This window comes from Primulina huaijiensis, chromosome 11, assembly GCF_012295235.1.
Source record: "Primulina huaijiensis isolate GDHJ02 chromosome 11, ASM1229523v2, whole genome shotgun sequence".
NCBI lineage: Eukaryota > Viridiplantae > Streptophyta > Magnoliopsida > Lamiales > Gesneriaceae > Primulina > Primulina huaijiensis.
Window position 1 is genome coordinate 13,681,084 of NC_133316.1, and position 17,333 is coordinate 13,698,416.

The 17,333-nt window shown below is 34.7% G+C and overlaps 1 long non-coding RNA gene across 1 annotated transcript; it reads left to right on the forward strand.

Annotated features, from left to right (window-relative positions):
- The first annotated feature begins 620 nt into the window (after positions 1 to 620).
- LOC140987445 (uncharacterized) lies at positions 621 to 1,811 on the forward strand. Its single transcript, XR_012177128.1, has 2 exons — positions 621 to 920; positions 1,120 to 1,811. It is a non-coding gene; the product is annotated as an uncharacterized lncRNA (long non-coding RNA).
- Positions 1,812 to 17,333: the final 15,522 nt, after the last annotated feature.

A 17,333-nucleotide genomic window follows, 5' to 3' on the forward strand; every position in this document is an offset into this window, starting at 1 on the left:
CATTTTTATTTTCTTAATTTGTGTTTAAATATTTTTATGCATTTTATGCATAATTCATGCATGATAGAATTTAATTCATGAAATTTTAAAAGTTCTTTCATTAAAGATTTTTAAGTTTTATTTCGTGCTCGAACGAGGAACGGAGACCGGAGAATTTTCAGAAAAAATTATTTTATTACATGATTAATTTTTATTAATTAATATAAGATGTTTTAAAGGTATTTTTCAAGAATTGGGATTTATTGGGTTTTTTTACCAGCATGATTTTAATTTTTAGTGATACGCCAATTTTATCGAATCAGGCGACTTTTTGAGGATTCAGCTAGTATTTTCAAAATTTTTCCAACACGAAATATTTTTCGGAAGTGTGTTTGGATTTAATGGGCCTAATTTTAAGCTTTTTGAGCTTAAATATCTTTTTAAACTTTTAATTAACAAATAAAGGTCCATTAACCTAATTTTTAACTATTTAATTATTGTATTATTGGCTACCCAACACCTATTTAACCATCACCAACCGACACCCTCTTCATTCCTCTTTATTCTCTCGGTTCAATCCATTTCCAACCTCCTACAGCTGAAGGTCCATCGGCCAAGCTTCATTCTTCAAGAGAAAAATTGTCTCCGACGCTTGTTCTTCGATTCCCTCGCTTCTATATCATTTAAGGCACGCCATGTATCTTCTTTTACACATCATTCACGTCATATATGTTCTGTCATGTGTGTTATGTTTATGCATTTTTCGGTATTGGCATGGCAAAGCTTTTATGCTCTTGGTTTGGCACGAAAACCGTATGTTGTTGCATACATCTAACGTTTTTGTTACTATGGTGCAAGGGGCTGTCGAATTAGGGTCCTAAGGGGCTGAACATGTTGAGGATCGAGATGGCTATAAGCTGGAGTCGAGACGTTGAGAGCTGGTTGTAGGCCGAGGGTTGCTTTACCCATGGTTGTTACGGTTTTTGGAGAGGCAGCGTGTGAAGGGCGAAGCCAGCGGTGCAAGGACCGATTCAAGCCACGTACCAGGCCCTGCTGGGTCTGAACCATGGCTTAGAGGGGGCCGCAAGCTGCGGGGCACGCCTTTAGAACAGCTGGAGTCGCGATCTGCTTGGTGGTGAGGGAGCCGATCGAGAGTTGAGGTTTGAGGCGCTATGTTGGTTGTGGGGCTCGGTCTGGTGTATGGATCGGTTGAGGGCCTGGGGCTAGGGTCTGGTGCGTGTTTAAGGGTCCTAGGATGAGTCTCTTTGTGGTGGTTCATGGCCTGGAGCGGCAGCTAAGAGACTGAACAAAGAAAGCTGCGGCTGTGCACTTTGGGTTCGTGTAGAGCAAGTCACGGCTGTGGGTTTTAAGGCGGTTGCTGGACGGGGCCAGGGCGTGGGGCAGTGTCTTGGGTCGTTCCTTAGGGCCCTAGGGAGGGTCTGGTGGTGTTAGTTCAGGGCTGGGTTGGCTAGGGAAGGTGGCTAGACCAGGAAGCAACCAGCTGCACCAATGGGAGACGGGTTAGGCTAGTCACGGCTCTTGCTTGCTTTGGGGCTCAGGCATTAGTTCTGAGTTTGAAAGGGGTGTATCATGGTCTTAAGTTATGTCTAAAGGTTGGGTCTAGGTCCTGGTTCGGGTCTGGTTCGAGTCGGTTTAAGCATGAGAGTTGAATTAAGGAAAGATGGTGACTAAGGCTTTCGGGTTAGCACATGCTGGAAATTCCAGCAGCTTGCTGGCCTATTATTCGAGTGTATAAAGGTTTGGTTTTGAGGTTTTTAGGACCTTTTAGATGTTTATTAGGTGTGGTAAAAAGATGGGAAAAATTCAGTTAAGTTTCGAGTCGATTCGGGTTAAAACCGGGACACCGGTCCAAGTTTTAAAACAATTCGATTAAGTTAAGAAATGAGCTCGAGTTTACGTCTAGGGATGCTTTTAAATATGTTTTGGGATATTTTAAGGAGTTTGGTAAGTTTCGGATCAAAATAATGAGTTTTGGATTTATCCGGGATTTAGTCGCCACACGAAACGTTAATTAAAGAATTAATTGAAACGCCTAGATTTAAGCTTAATAAAATTATAAAAAATTATATTTAAGCTCAAATAATTATTAGAAGTCTAAGTTTTTAATTTGGGAAGTTTATGCTAAGGTTTGATTTAATTCGGGATTAAAACGCATTAATATGTTATATTTAAAGATTAATTTAAAAGTCCGATTTAATCCAAATAAAAAAATATGAGAAAAATTCATGTAGGCTTAAATAATTATTTGGGACATATTAGAGTCAATATAATTAAGAAAATGTCAAAAACGTGAATTTTTACGTCTAGGCGTGAACGGAAATTTTTGGGTTTTCAGGGGCAAAATGGTCTTTTTGCATCCGGGGTGAGATTTTTGTCATGACAGCACCCTGAGCACAAATTCATGATATTTTAAATGTTTATGCATCATGATTCACGATTTTTAAGATTTTATGAAAATATACGTTGCATGCTTGAATTTAAAGAAAATGGCATACGTGCATGATTTTTATAAGTGATGAAAATGGTAATGTTTTGAATAATGAGAATTAGTTGTGACTATCGAAGTATATGTAAATGTTTAAGATGTATATGTAAATCCTGATGATGAGTCCTAGGCACAGTGGATGGGTGAGATCCTGTCACTGATGTCCGACAGCCGCCGGGTACCGCGGTTCTATGTATGATGGATCCATCGTAAATGATGATGATGTACGATAGTCACCTCTAATGAACTAAATTCACCAATGATAAATGATAAATGATGAATGATAAATAATGAATGATGAACGATGAACGATAAATGATAAACGATGAATGATGAATGATGAATGATGATTAAAGATAAGTTGTTTTGACACGTCATGATTTTACACGACACGTTTATGTTACGTTTTTAAAGTTCATGAAAGGTATGTTGAGTATGGTATATTTCACTGCTGTGTGCTATGTATATGTATTTGCTATTAACGGTGCAGGTGTGTTGAGTCTTTAGACTCACTAGGCGTGTGTGCTGCAGGTGAGCTTAATGATGAGGGGACTGGAGGTGCCGAACTCTGAGTAGGCAGACCTGGTGCGGTGACACGACCTAAGGACCACACGTTTTTCCGCATTATGATTTATGAGATTGAAAGGAGTTAAAACATTTTTACACGTTGATGATTTTAAGATTTTTATTTGTTTATAGCTATTTTAAATTGCACGATTTTACTGTCAAATATTTAAGATCATTTTTAAAAGTTATTTCGAAAATGTGAGCTTTATATATATAAAAAAAATTCGCATTTTTAAAACAAGTAGATGTTACATGGGTGATAGTGGATCGTCTTACGAAATCAGCGCATTTTCTATATATTAAGACAACATTCACCATGATTCAGTATGCAGAGTTATATATTCGGGAGATAGTTCGTCTGCATGGGATTCCAGTGTCTATTGTTTCTGACAGAGATCCGAGATTTACGTCATCTTTTTGGAAGAGTCTGCATGCAGCGATGGGACCAAGTTATTATTCGGTACAACATTCCATCCTCAAACCGATGGACAGTCAGAAAGAGTTATACAGATTTTGGAAGATCTGCTTCGAGCATGTGTTATTGACTTCCAAGGCAGTTGGGAACCAAAGTTACCTCTAGTGGAGTTCACCTACAATAATAATTTTCAATCATCAATCGGGATGGCTCTTTTTGAGGCACTTTATGGAAGGAAGTGTAGATCTCCTATTCATTGGGACGAGGTTGGGTAAAGAAGAGATATTGGTCCGGATGTGATTGAAGAGACTGCCGAGCTTGTAGTCAAAATTCATGAGAGAATGAAGACTGCTCAAAGCCGACAAAAGAGTTATGCTGACAAAAGGCGAAGGGACTTAGAGTTTGAAGTGGGAGACCATGTATTTGTGAAAATAGCACCTATGAAGGGTGTTATGCACTTTGGCAAGAAAGACAAGCTTAGTCCAAGATTTATAGGTCCGTTTGAGATCTTGGAGAGGATTGGGACACTAGCTTATAGAGTGGCATTGCCACCAACACTTTCTGGAGTTCATAATGTGTTCCATATTTCGATGTTGCGGAAGTACATGTCAAATCCATCACATGTGCTAAATTATTTTAATGCCCGAGATTTATATACTGTAATCCGAGATTATTGATTATGAATTGATGTGATTATAGAAGGACCATTCTGCGGCACGATTCGAGATAGCGTGTGATATGTGATGTGCGAGGACCGCGCATATGCGCTAGCAGAAGACAATTGATGCGTAGAGACCAGTAGGTCTCGCGCATATGCGCGAGACGTGCTGCACCAAGAGGGAGCCACCTATCCTTGCCATGCATGAGATATATATAACAAGCATTCAATTCATTCCCTCAGAATCTTCAACAAAGAATCGAGACTTCCATGGCCAACTTCCTCAAGTTTTCTTCATCGTTTAGAATTGTGATTTTGCAAGATCCGACCGTCTGATCTTCGATCCGGGTTGAGTTCTGTGTTCCTCTCGATAAAGGCTTCAGAAGGACGTAAGTTTTATTATGTTTTGATATGGTTTGAGAATATGATATTGAAGGAATCAGATATGATTAATATATGATGTTTTTGACATATTAGACATCGTATAATCGCAACCAGATCAAAGAACAGATACCGTATGAAATTGTTATCATTTTCAGATTGAATTTGATTGAGATTATACAGATTTGGTATCAGATTGAGTTTGTTGTTTGTTAATGAATTATGATTTGTATCTGCTGATATGATATTGCTGGGTATATCGAGATTGTGCTGTTACGTCGTCGAAACAGAATTAGATTGAGTTCTGATTATATCCAGTATTGGTTGGGTTGTATTTGATATTGTACTGCTCAATTATGTCATTTCAGATTTGATTGACATTGACAACGCCGACTTCAAGACTTCGACTTCGTCAGATAGAGAAAAGAAAGGTCTAAATCAATGTTAACCGGGAGATATGACTCGAGTTAGATTTGACTTGAGTATCTCAAAACCACATACTTGTTTGTTATTGTTTTAATACATTCGTATTACTTGAATGAATAAGCTTATTCTATTGATTTATAGAAAAGCATAGAATAGAAGATAGATATCGAGAAAGAGTCATTGGCAGACGCGCCAAGTCTTCGGCAGATATGCCAAGACACTGGATGTTTGGTATACATCGATGTGCTTAGGAGTAGATCGACTTCTATTGCAGATATTCGATGTTTAGTTATATTGATGTGCTTAGGAGTAGATCGACTTCTATTGCAGATATTAGATATAACGTGCCAACCTATATAAATCGGGATCCCTAGACTAGATCAGAGTCAAGTAAGAGATTGAGAGTTATTGAGCTTGATTTACAGTTTATCTAGATTTATTTTTCACGGATTGTGTTACATGTTATTTGATAACTGTTTAAGCTTTCTTATATGCTGTTATATGAAATGCATGTATACGTTGTTTATACTAGGAATTATATTCTCACCGGAGTTATCTGGCTGTTGTTGTGTCTGTATGTGTGCATGAAAATAAGTGGGACATGATCAAGGTCGAGAAGAGGATGAGAGATCAAGATTAGCATGGAGATCCGGACCCAGAAGTAGATTTGGTTTCGACACTTGAGACTTAGTGGTTGAACCCTAGTTTGATGTAAATGTATTTTGTATAAGACTTGTACTTTTAATGTTAATGTTTATATCAGATTGATTATGATATGTTCCGCACTTGTATAAAAAAATTAGACCCAGCTTATTTAATTGATCCAATTATTCCCAAAGACGATTAAGAAATGAATTAGCGTCCGGGTCCCCACAGCAGATGGTATCAGAGCAGTAGGTTCTAGAACTGTAGGTTTCTTAGACTGAGATAGAAGAGAATGAGCGGGGTAGATTGAGTTTTCTTTCCTGCTTTTGTGATGATAGCATGTTTTATTGCTTTAATACATGTTTACCTGACTTATCTGATTTGATTGGAATTATGTATTATTGAAAATGAATCAGAACCGATTCTTGATCAGAGGTAAGATGATCAGAAGGGGACTGAGACAGATTTGTCAGATTTGAGTACTAACTCTTTTGATAATCAGATATGCCTCCTCGAAGAATCCCAGAACAGGGTAGTACCTCAGCTAATCCGATGGATGTCACAGCAACACCCATGGAATTACTACTGAAGAGATTTCAGTCATTTAAACCGCCGACTCTGAAAGGAACTGAGACATCTGTTGACTGTGAGAGTTGGCTAGATGATATTGAAATGTTGTTTGATTCATTGGATTATTCAGATGAACAAAGAGTTAGATTGATCGGGCAATAGTTGCATGATGTTGCAAAGAATTGGTGGCTCACAACAAAGAGGGCATTGGAGCATCGAGGTACAGTTGCATGATGTTGCAAAGCATCGGTGGCTCACAACAAAGGGGGCATTGGAGCATCGAGGTACAATTATTACATGGAAAATCTATAAGACTGAATTCTATCAAAGATTTTTCCCAGTATCGTACAGAAAAGGCAAGGGAGCAGAGTTTGCTAATTTGAGACAGGGTCAACTGAACATAGAGGAATATGTGGCCAAGTTCTCTACCTTGTTGCGATTTGCTCTCTTAGCAAGTCAAGAAAGGAGACTGCGAAACAAAGTCATTCCAATGGTCAAGGTCAAGTGGCTGAAACACTCGGAAGAGGAAGCTACTTGGGAAACCGAGAGGAACTTGAAGAGTCGCTATCCAGAACTATTCTGTAAGTTCTAATTTCGAGTACGAAATTCTATTTAAGGGGGGAGGAATTGTAAGGTCCAAAATTAAGACGACGTAATCCAACTGCATGCGAATCTAGGAAATATGAAAAATGGCTAATTAATTGATTTTAATTGCTAATTGATTTCGTGACATACATGCTTATATGTTAAATAGAATTTTATTGTCATTATGCATAAAATGGTATTTTTAGGAATATTCAAGTTGCGACCGAGGAACGGAGACCGAGGGCTGAAAAACGAAAAATATTTTTGTTAAATAAATTATTTTTCATTGTTTAAAATATGGTTGATGGTTTTTCATATTTTTGAAAACAAGGAGTTTTGAAGTGAATTTATACGCCGGGACGTAAATTTTATCGATATTGATTTTTCAACAAAAATACAAACTTTTTGGCAACCCGATTAATAAATTCACAAATTTATTTAAAAAAAAACTTTGATAATATTTTATTAAATCCTAATCAAACACTAATGGGCTTAAACTTATGCTTAATAGGCCTAAAGCCTTGTTAATGTTTAATTAGTATAAAATATACTAGTCACCTAAAACCCTACACACACATTCACGCCTCCCACTTTTAAAATTCAGAAGCTCTCCCCAAAGCTCACAGCACACACGGCAACACACACACCACAAAGTTGAAGGAATTTTTGAAGGGTTCAAGGTAGAAGCTAGCCAAGGTTTTTCTCCGTTCTTCGTCGTCAACGGTTTTTCGTGCGTTTAAAACGCAAAGACACGCCATATATATCTTTTTCTTGTCTATCACATCGTATTAACGTTTTAAATTATGATTGTATGAAAACATGGTGTTCTTAGTGTTATTTTCGGATTTACTCATGTGCATGTCATGAACTATTAATTTTATGTCCAAATTCATGTCTTATACGTATTTAGGGGCTGCCATGATGCTAGGTTGTGACCAGGTAAGGTTTATGCATGTGTTATAGTCACACACACTCACCCTAAACACCACCAAGTCGAAGGATTAAGTGACAGCGCAGAGACGTATTCTTTTGTGCTGTCATGGCTTGCGGCGATCGGCTTTCATGTTCTAAGGGGAGGGCTGGCCTGGGCTTGGGTTCAGGGTTGGCCTAGGGTCTGGTTGAGTCGAGGGGAGAGTCTTAGCCAAGCTAGGACTCGGGTTAGAAGGGCTGGGAGGAGTACAAGGACTCCTCCCCGAGAACATGCACAGAATCGTGCAGGGGGCGCGCGGCTTGCAGGGGAATGAGGGCTCGGTCCAGGGCTCAGGGGCTGGGCTAGGGCAAGTCCTTAGGGTCCTAGGTGAGTGCACTATACATTGGTTCAGGGGCTGGGGCGCCGGCTAGGTTCACAAGTCCACAAACTAGAGTCCACACTAACTGCACCTCTCGGCCATTGCATGGTTTTAGTTAAGGGGTCTCGTTTTTGGGTTTGGTGTGGTTTCTAAGTGATCTAAGGGTCCAGTAGGGTACTCTAGTGGGTTGGTCAGGGTTTGGATCAACAAGGTTTGGGGGTGACTCGAGAAAATCGAAAGATGGCTCGGGGTCGAAGTTTATGTGTCATAATAAGGTTTCTAAACTAAAATAAATTGAAAAACGGCACACGGGGGTCGAGTCATAGTTCATGGGGGCTAAAATAATATAAAAAGACTAAATTTTTGAATTTAGGAATTTTATATTAAAGTTTGAGATTTTTCGAGATTAAAACACCGTCAAGACAATTAATTAAAGATAAATGAAAAAGTTTAATATTTAAGATAAATAAAATTATGTGAAAATTAATTTAGGCTTAAATAATTATATTGGACATGTTAGAGTCAATGAATTCAAGAGAAAAGTCAAAATCGAGGAATTTTACGTCCAGGGGTAAAACGATCTTTTTACACCTAAAAATTAGTAAACGTCATGGCAGTGATCTAAATGCTGTTTTTATGATATTATGATTATTTTTAAAAGTTTATGAAATGTTCATGATTAAATAATGATTTTTAAATATCTATTGGATTTTTACGATTTAAGGAAGACATTTAAATGACATGTTGCATGCTTGTTTTCAAAAACAAAAAGGTTATTTTATGCATGATTTTTATAAAGTAATGAGAATGTAATCATTGAAGGAAGTGAAGTAATTATGACTATTGAGGTTTGAGGTAAGAATGAGAATATCGTGAGGGAAAAGGCCCAAGAGGGAGCCCATTTATGGGAAAAAGCCCTAGAGAGAGCCCCGACGATCATATTCTATTCGAAAGAGGATAGGCCAGAGCCTAGTTGACCGGTGAGAGTGTTGCTGGTGTCCCCCGCCGCCCAGTGCTGCGGTTTCATGTAGATGGATCCATAGACTTTTGAGGTTTGAGGAAAGTCACAATTAACGATCTGAATTCAATAAAGGAAAAAAGAAAATGTTTATGATCATGTTAAAGGTTTTATGTTATGTCATATTGAGGAAAAAGAAAAAAGTTAAAGTTTACGTATGCATGTTATGAAATGTTATTTTTATGTAAAAGTATTTTCACTGTTGCATGTGATTTTATATGTATTATTTTTTATAAAGATTATGGTGTGTTGAGTCTTTAGACTCACTAGGTATGATGGATGCAGGTGAGGTTGAGGGAGGTTTCGATGGATGATTTGACTGGACTGAAAGTGCACACAACCCGAAGACCAGCGCTTCTACTTTTTTTCCGCATTTACGATTTATGATTCATGATTTACGTTAAAGATTTTAAGACTATTTATTTATGCTTTTGAGAGATTTTTGAGAGGTTTTGTATGAGCTATACTTTTCATATTTATGGCTTTTTAGATTGGGTAAAATATTTAACGATTTCATTTTATGACTATTGCACTTGATTTTTAAAATACTAGTTGGTTGGTGTTTCATTTTAATGGGTAAAATATTTTATAAAAATATTTTTACATAGGATATGTATATGGCTGAAATTATGAAGTGTTTTAAAAGAAAAAAAATTTCTAGTACTTTTAAAGCAATAAAAAAGGACAGACGTTTCATCAGCAATTATAGATTTTGATGCCATGGTCTGTATATTTTAGAGGTGATAACACATGTTAATGCTCATTAAATGTATACTTTTAGTTTTGTACTTAAAATTAGCATCTATAATGATTTAACATAAGACGTAGACTCGAAAGTTCACTAAGTTCTCAATCATCACCTACAATCCTAATGTTGCATCATTATAAATTTAATTTTTAAGTAACAAAAAATATCAATTGATTTTAGGTGAGAATAACTGAAAATCTTCCAACCTTAAAACTCCCATTTAATTTGGAATATCTCAATAAATTCCAAATAAACATATATAGATAAACATGTATTAAAATAAACTAACATCAAAGTTTACAATACATACTTCTATTTAAACATAGATAAAACACACACTACATTACATATGTCACATAACATGGTCATATAAAAAAACATCGAAATAAATATATACATAATAACAAGTAATCTTCCTAAAGAAATTCTAATTTCTTTTTATTTTTTACACATGCGGGATATCATTTTGGTCATTCCTTTCGAGAGCCTATCTGATGGAGCGAATTTCAAAAATGAACTCCAGAATTTATATGCAAAGATAATGTCTTCTTCATCTCAAGTTCAACCTCTTTCTCACATCTCTTAATCAATGATGACTTCAACTCATCAAGGTAGATCATTGATCCCCTTTGGTTAAGTATATCATCGATTATGCTCTTCCAACATCCAGTTAGAGAATCTTTTAATAGTCCAACTATTACATCATGTTCAAAATGATGACCCAAGTGCATAAGATATAAACGTTTGATATCCCAAACTTTAATATGTTGAGGCAAGGTGTGTGTGAGATCCATTTTGTAATGTTTAAACATGTGATACTTTGCTATTCGTTCCGGAGCTCTTTGAACTTTAGCTGCTCTCCGGAGGATACTTAGAGTGTGTTTAATCCTTGCCATATCTTTTATATGAGAGGGAATATGAGATTGGGCACAAAAACCAACCTTAATATTTAATATTCAAGATGAAAATTTTCATACATCATAACAATCTCTCATTCTCAATATTATCATTTTCATATTTATTGGACCCTTCATTTTCATAAATATGAAATGTAGGATTATAAGCATTTCATTTTTAAAAAAAAATTAATTTCAAATATCATATGTCTAGTGGTGCATTTAAAAATATATATATATGAAAACGTGCGGTGATCTCCATAACCATGAATCTCAAACGGTGCTCCTCCGAAGCAAGATAAAAACATGGTGCAATGTTGTAATCACATGAAACAAGCTTTGCAATTTTATATTCACAAGAAACAAGTCGTGAGTCTCATGAATTGGCCAATGAATTAGATTCAACATCATAACATTAAAAAAACAAAACCCACCGCTTGGCCAAAAAAGCAAAACATAATTGTAAGATTATCGTGTCAAATATTCCATTTTGAACACGTTTGTTTCTTCATTTTCATTCTTCCTTAATTCATATATATTTATTTTCGAGAATAAATTTTACTCATTCTTTCTTAGTGCATATTATATTTCTTTCTTTCGAAAAAAAATATTTTCACATACAGTTTTCACATTTAATCAACATGAACCAAAAAAACTTTCGGATCAAATGAGTTCACCGAAAAAATATCAAATACATGTTAAAATATCAATTAACACAGACTCTGATACCAATGACGGAAAATCTAACTCGAATATTGTATAATTCATACTTTGATTTAGGATCTTTGTGGTTGATTTACTAACCTTTGTTCCGGAGATGATAATGTTTTTCGACGGTCCGATACCGATCACGAATGGCAAGGAATCAAGTTTTCACAATCCAAATGCTCAAATAATAGTGATATGTTTGTTGCAATTTTGGAAGAACAAGTCTCGGCCCTTTTCTTATTTTGTATATTATGGTACTTGTATTGGAGTAGGATTAGGGAAGTTATCAAAAAAAAAAAAAAAACCACTACCACCAATAAATTCAAATTACCAATTTGAATTGTTTGGGTCGGATCGGGTCGGGTTGGGTCGGCCATCATGGGTGAACCGTTATCATTAACCCATATATATATAAATTCTTACAGACACAAGAGGTTGTTTTTTGAAGTACGAAGGCTGAATCCTTCTACGTCTCCCTTTCTTATGTTTCCAGAATGTATTGGTGCGACTTTGATTGTTGTACTCCCAAGAGCAGGTTGTCCACAAATAGTATAATTCGGTGAGTCCGAATATCGTATCCACATGGAAGCTAAGGTAATTACAAGTCCACTACAGTGTCCTTTTGTTTTTTTTTTTTGCTTTTAATTGTTTGAATATTTAATTGATAATTTTTAACTGTTCAAATTTTAATTCAAGTAGTTGAGATTAGAGGATCCACTCTTGGTAGTTTAATAAAGTTAACATTAATGAACATTATTGAAATCATCTTGATAAAATGGTTCAAATATATTACATAATCATATTTATATTATGTTATATATTATTATCTTATATTAAATGTTGTCAAGTATTTATTATGCTATATATATATATTTGTAAACACTAAATCAAGGTTCCACTTTAAATGGTTGGTAAAACTAAACAAACATTTAAATGGTACCAAGAAATTAATATTATGATATATTCATATATAGTAAATCAAGGTATCCACTTTAAATGGTTGGTAATACCAAACTAACATTTAAATGGTTCCAAGAATTTAGTGTAACATATAACAACAATAAATCAAAACTCCCGCTTATAAGTAGCGTATAATAATGCCNATGGTTCCAAGAATTTAGTGTAACATATAACAACAATAAATCAAAATTCCCGCTTATAAGTAGCGTATAATAATGCCTAAAGAAATAAATATAACATAAACAATAAATAATGATTAAATAATATAAAAAGTAGATTATTACCTTTTAATAACCTTATTATCATACCAAGAGTTTCACATTTTAATCTCAACTTTTGGAAGTTAGCTATTCATTATTCAAAGTGTAAAACTTTGAATATGAAATTAACATGCTAATTATATTTAAATGAAGAAATAAAGGAAAAATAAAGAGAGAAACATTTTGGAACTCAAAGGTTTGTTTATAGAATGTGGGATATCTCAATACATTACAATGCACCCCTATTTATAGTCAAATTTGGGGAGACAATCACAAATAAAATATTATTTTGTACACATAATGAAACGTCTGCTATTCGTTTTCTTAAACGTGCTAGAAATTATTTTTTTTTCCTTTCAATCCGCACTTAGCATTCGGACGAACCATAAAATATTTTTGACATCATTTTAAAATAAATCAACCAACTATAATTTAAAAACCAAAAGAAATAGCATAAAATAATCCAACATTTTACTAAACCTAAAAATAACATTTGAAAAGTATAGCACATACTATAACATCTCAAAAATACTCATAAATAAGTCGTCGTAAAAATATCGTTAACATCACTTAAAATCATAAATCATAACTAGTGCAGAAAACTAGCGTAGGTCCTAGGGTTATGAGCACCTTCAGTCCAGCAAAGTCAACCATTAAGACCTCCATAAACATTATTATCATAATCACCTACATCAATCACACCTAGTGAGTCTAAAGACTCAACACACCATAATCTTGATAACAAGTAATACATATACATATCACATACAACTGTGAAAATACTTGTACTTAAAATATCGTTTTCATGGAGATGCATAAACTTTAAACATAACCATTTTCATAAACATTTTCATGATTCATAATTCTTTTTTTATAAGCATTTTCATAAACATATTCATATCATCCTCAACATATTCATATCCATATTATCATCAACATATACGTATTTTTTTTCCTTTCGTTGAATTCAGATCGTTAGTTGTGACTTTCGTGTTCATCCACGTCTACGTCTACATGTTGAGCGATGGATCCATCTACATGTAACAACAGTACTGGGCGGCGGGGGCACCAGCAATACTCTCACTGGTCAACTGGGCTTTGGCCTTACATATTAACATATCATCGTATACATATTCGTATTCGTATCAAAAGAAACACGATCGTCGGGCTCCTACTGGAACCATAACCTCACGTTATCTCCAACATATCATCGTATTAGTCACACTTACTTCACTTTCTTTTACGTTTCGTATTTTCATCACTTTATAAAATTTAAACATACATATAACATTTTTCTTTTAAACCAAACATGCAACATATCTTTTAAAGTTTTCGTTTTCCCATAAAAATCCATAAACATTTTAAAAGAAACCTTTTAACATATAAAAATCCATGAACATTTAAAATAACATTTTGACATATTAAATCATAAACATTAAAAATACATATTTTATCATATAAAAATTCATAAACATTTGAAATAATCATATTAGCATATAAAACTGCATTCAGGACACTGCCATGACGTTTACTAATTTTTTAGGTGTAAAAAGACCGTTTTTCCCGTGGACGTTTAATTTTTCGTATTTATCTTTAGACCTCGAGACGACGACCCAAATCATTCCAAACTTAACATATAACCTTAAAATACATCCATAAATATTTCTTAGATGTAAACTTATGCCGTCGACTAATTTCCCAAATCGTTTTTAAAACTTAGACGTACATCCCGGTTTTGATTCGTATGGACTCGAAACTTAACCAAACTTGAACCAAAGCTTCTTAACACATAACTAAACCTTTTGCAACCAAAACTAAGCTAATTAGAACCCTCGAACACACCCATATCAGCTACTGAACTTTCTGCACAAAGAGTCCTAGTTCTAGTGTGATTCGAACCTAGCCTAGCTTCGACCCCAGCCCCTTAGCCACCCTCTTAGGACCATCTTAGGAACATCATGCAGCTCACTTAAGTCTACTGGACCCTCCCTAACCGCAGCTAGCAGCTGTGACCCTCAAAGAATCCTAGTCGAAGAGTCCTTTCCCTAAGGAGTCTATTTTCGTTTTATTCCTTCCCTATTTTTTTCAGCCTTTAAACATACACCTAGGGACCCTTAAACATGTGGAAAACCATCTCTTCAAGTACCCCTACCATGGCATCCCCTTTGTGCATCATTATGAGGAGTTTTAAAAGATGAAAACACTAGTTTTGTGCATGTATAACCATAAAAACGAAAATATAAAAGTTGTATCATGTTTTTCATGCAATCATGTATCAAACACATAATATGGTGTGAAAGATGAGAAAAAAGATATTAAGGTGTGCCTTTGCGTATTTAACGCACGAATTCTCGTTGACGATTGCGAAGAACGGCGACGACAACCTTGGCTTGATTTTCCTTGCAACCTTTGAATTTTCCTTTCAATTATGAAGTGTGTGTGCCGTGTAAAACTTGGGAAGGGATTTTACAAATCTGATGGGGTGTGTGGGGCGTGTAATTGAGAGGTTATGGGGTAGGTTTTAGCTTTAAATAATGCTTAGAATCTTAATTAAACTCTAATTGCTAGTTTAGGCCCATTAACCATATTAATTAGGTCCAATTAGCTCATTAGTGTTTAATTAATACATAAAAATTATTTTGTTTAGAAAAGTTTGTGAATTTATTAGCCGGGTTTCCGAAGCGATCGTATTTTTTGTTGAAAAACCAGCTCTGATAAAAATTACGTCACATCGTATAAAATCACCTAAAAAACCTCTTATTTTCAAAAATAAGGAAAAACATCACCCTTATTTTAAATGATTAAAAACAATTATTCCATAAAAATATTTTCTATTTTTCAGCCCTCGGTCTCCGTTCCTCGATCGCAACTCGAATAACCTTTAAAAATATATTTTTATGCAACAATGTAGAAAAGTATATTTTAAACATGTAAATATGCACAACATAATTAATTCATGCAATTAAAACATTTAATTAAAATACAAGAGAATTTAATAGTTGCATGCATGTGGTTTACGTAGACCTTTAAATTTTCGGGGCGTTACACATAGTCTTCATTGGTGTTCCAAGAAATTATGTCATCATACACATCACTTTTGAAAATCTTCTCATCCGATTTTGCTTTTCCACATAAAACAAAACATGTAGATATAGTAGAATGTCAAATTCTTGAACCAACAAAATCCATCGTATCAGTCGTGGCTTTGCATCATGTTTGGTCAATAAATATCTAATAACAGAATGATAAGTAAGCACAATACTCGTTGATCCAATCAAAGAACGAAATTTATCTAATACAAATATTACAGTAAGTAGTTCTTTTTTCAGTTGTGGAGTAATTCATTTGAGAATTGTTTAAAGTTCAACTTGCATAATATATCACATAAGGCTTACCATTTTTTCTTTGATCCAATACTGCACCGACTGCATACTCACTTGCGTCGCACATGATTTCAAATGGTAAAGATCAATCAGGAGGTTGCATGATAGGAGCTGATGTTAAATGTCGAATGATTTTATCAAAAGCATTTTGACATTCTTGAGTCCATTCAATTGCAATGTCTTTTGTTAAGAAGTTACAAATGAGTTTAGAGATTAAACTAAAGTCCCTAATAAACCTCCTATAAAATCCAGCGTGTCCCAAAAATGAGCGAATTTCTTTAATGGTTTTTGATATTCTCAACGACCCTTTTCACATCTTGAAGTGATAACCCTCGAAAACTGCTCTTCTGCTTAATGTAAAAAACACACACATAATGACAGAAATAAGAATCGAAGCGTTTGATTCCCAGAATCAATGAGATGATATTATGACCTGCAAGAATTTAGGAGGCAAGTAAGTGGAATTGGATTTTGCAACGAGGTTGGCAGTGAAAGAAGAAGATGCACCGGCAGACATTGATGTTAGATTGGATCTTTGGATAAAGCTTTGGAGAGCCACACGCCACCCCCTCAATGAATCAAAGTTTTATACACACACCGCATAACAATTCTTAGTCCTCATCATCTATGTATGGACCAAAAATGAACCTGTTTGGTTGGTTATTTTTCTTCCTGCCATTTATTATTTCGTTTTGGGCTTACAAATACGAAACAACATGTGGGCTTATTTGTAATTAGTATTATTGTATAATCTCATTTTGGGCTTTCAAATCAAGCACCCAGACCAGCATGAAGTAGACTTAGAAACAAAATACTCGAGATCGAGTTTTGTAGTCCAGTGATAGTAATCTCATGAGTGGAATTTGCATACGTAGGTTCGATCATCTTTCTCACATCGTACTAAAAAATGAAACAAAATACTTCACCATCACAATTATATAAACCAAGTCCCCCTTTTTTTTTTTTTGTGTCTCAGTTACATAGACTATATTCCCTTTTTATTTGTCTGATAATTAGCTATAACTATCATAAAGATAACAAATCATTGATGCCTTATCAGTTAAAAATAAAATTCGAAAATTGTTTGTATAATAATATTTTCAATGAATTTTTTAGCCCACTTTTAACACAGTTTTTTTAAAAAAAAAATTTGGTCTAAATACATGGTTCTATTGAGATTTTTGATGGGGGGACTATTTTTTAAGAAGTTTTTTTGCATAAAAATTCTTACAAATCATCATAATCTCTCACGATTGAGACAATATTTCAGATTCGAGATTTAATTATAATTATAACTAATATTTTCCTAATCAAAATATTNAAAAAAAAAAAAAAAAAA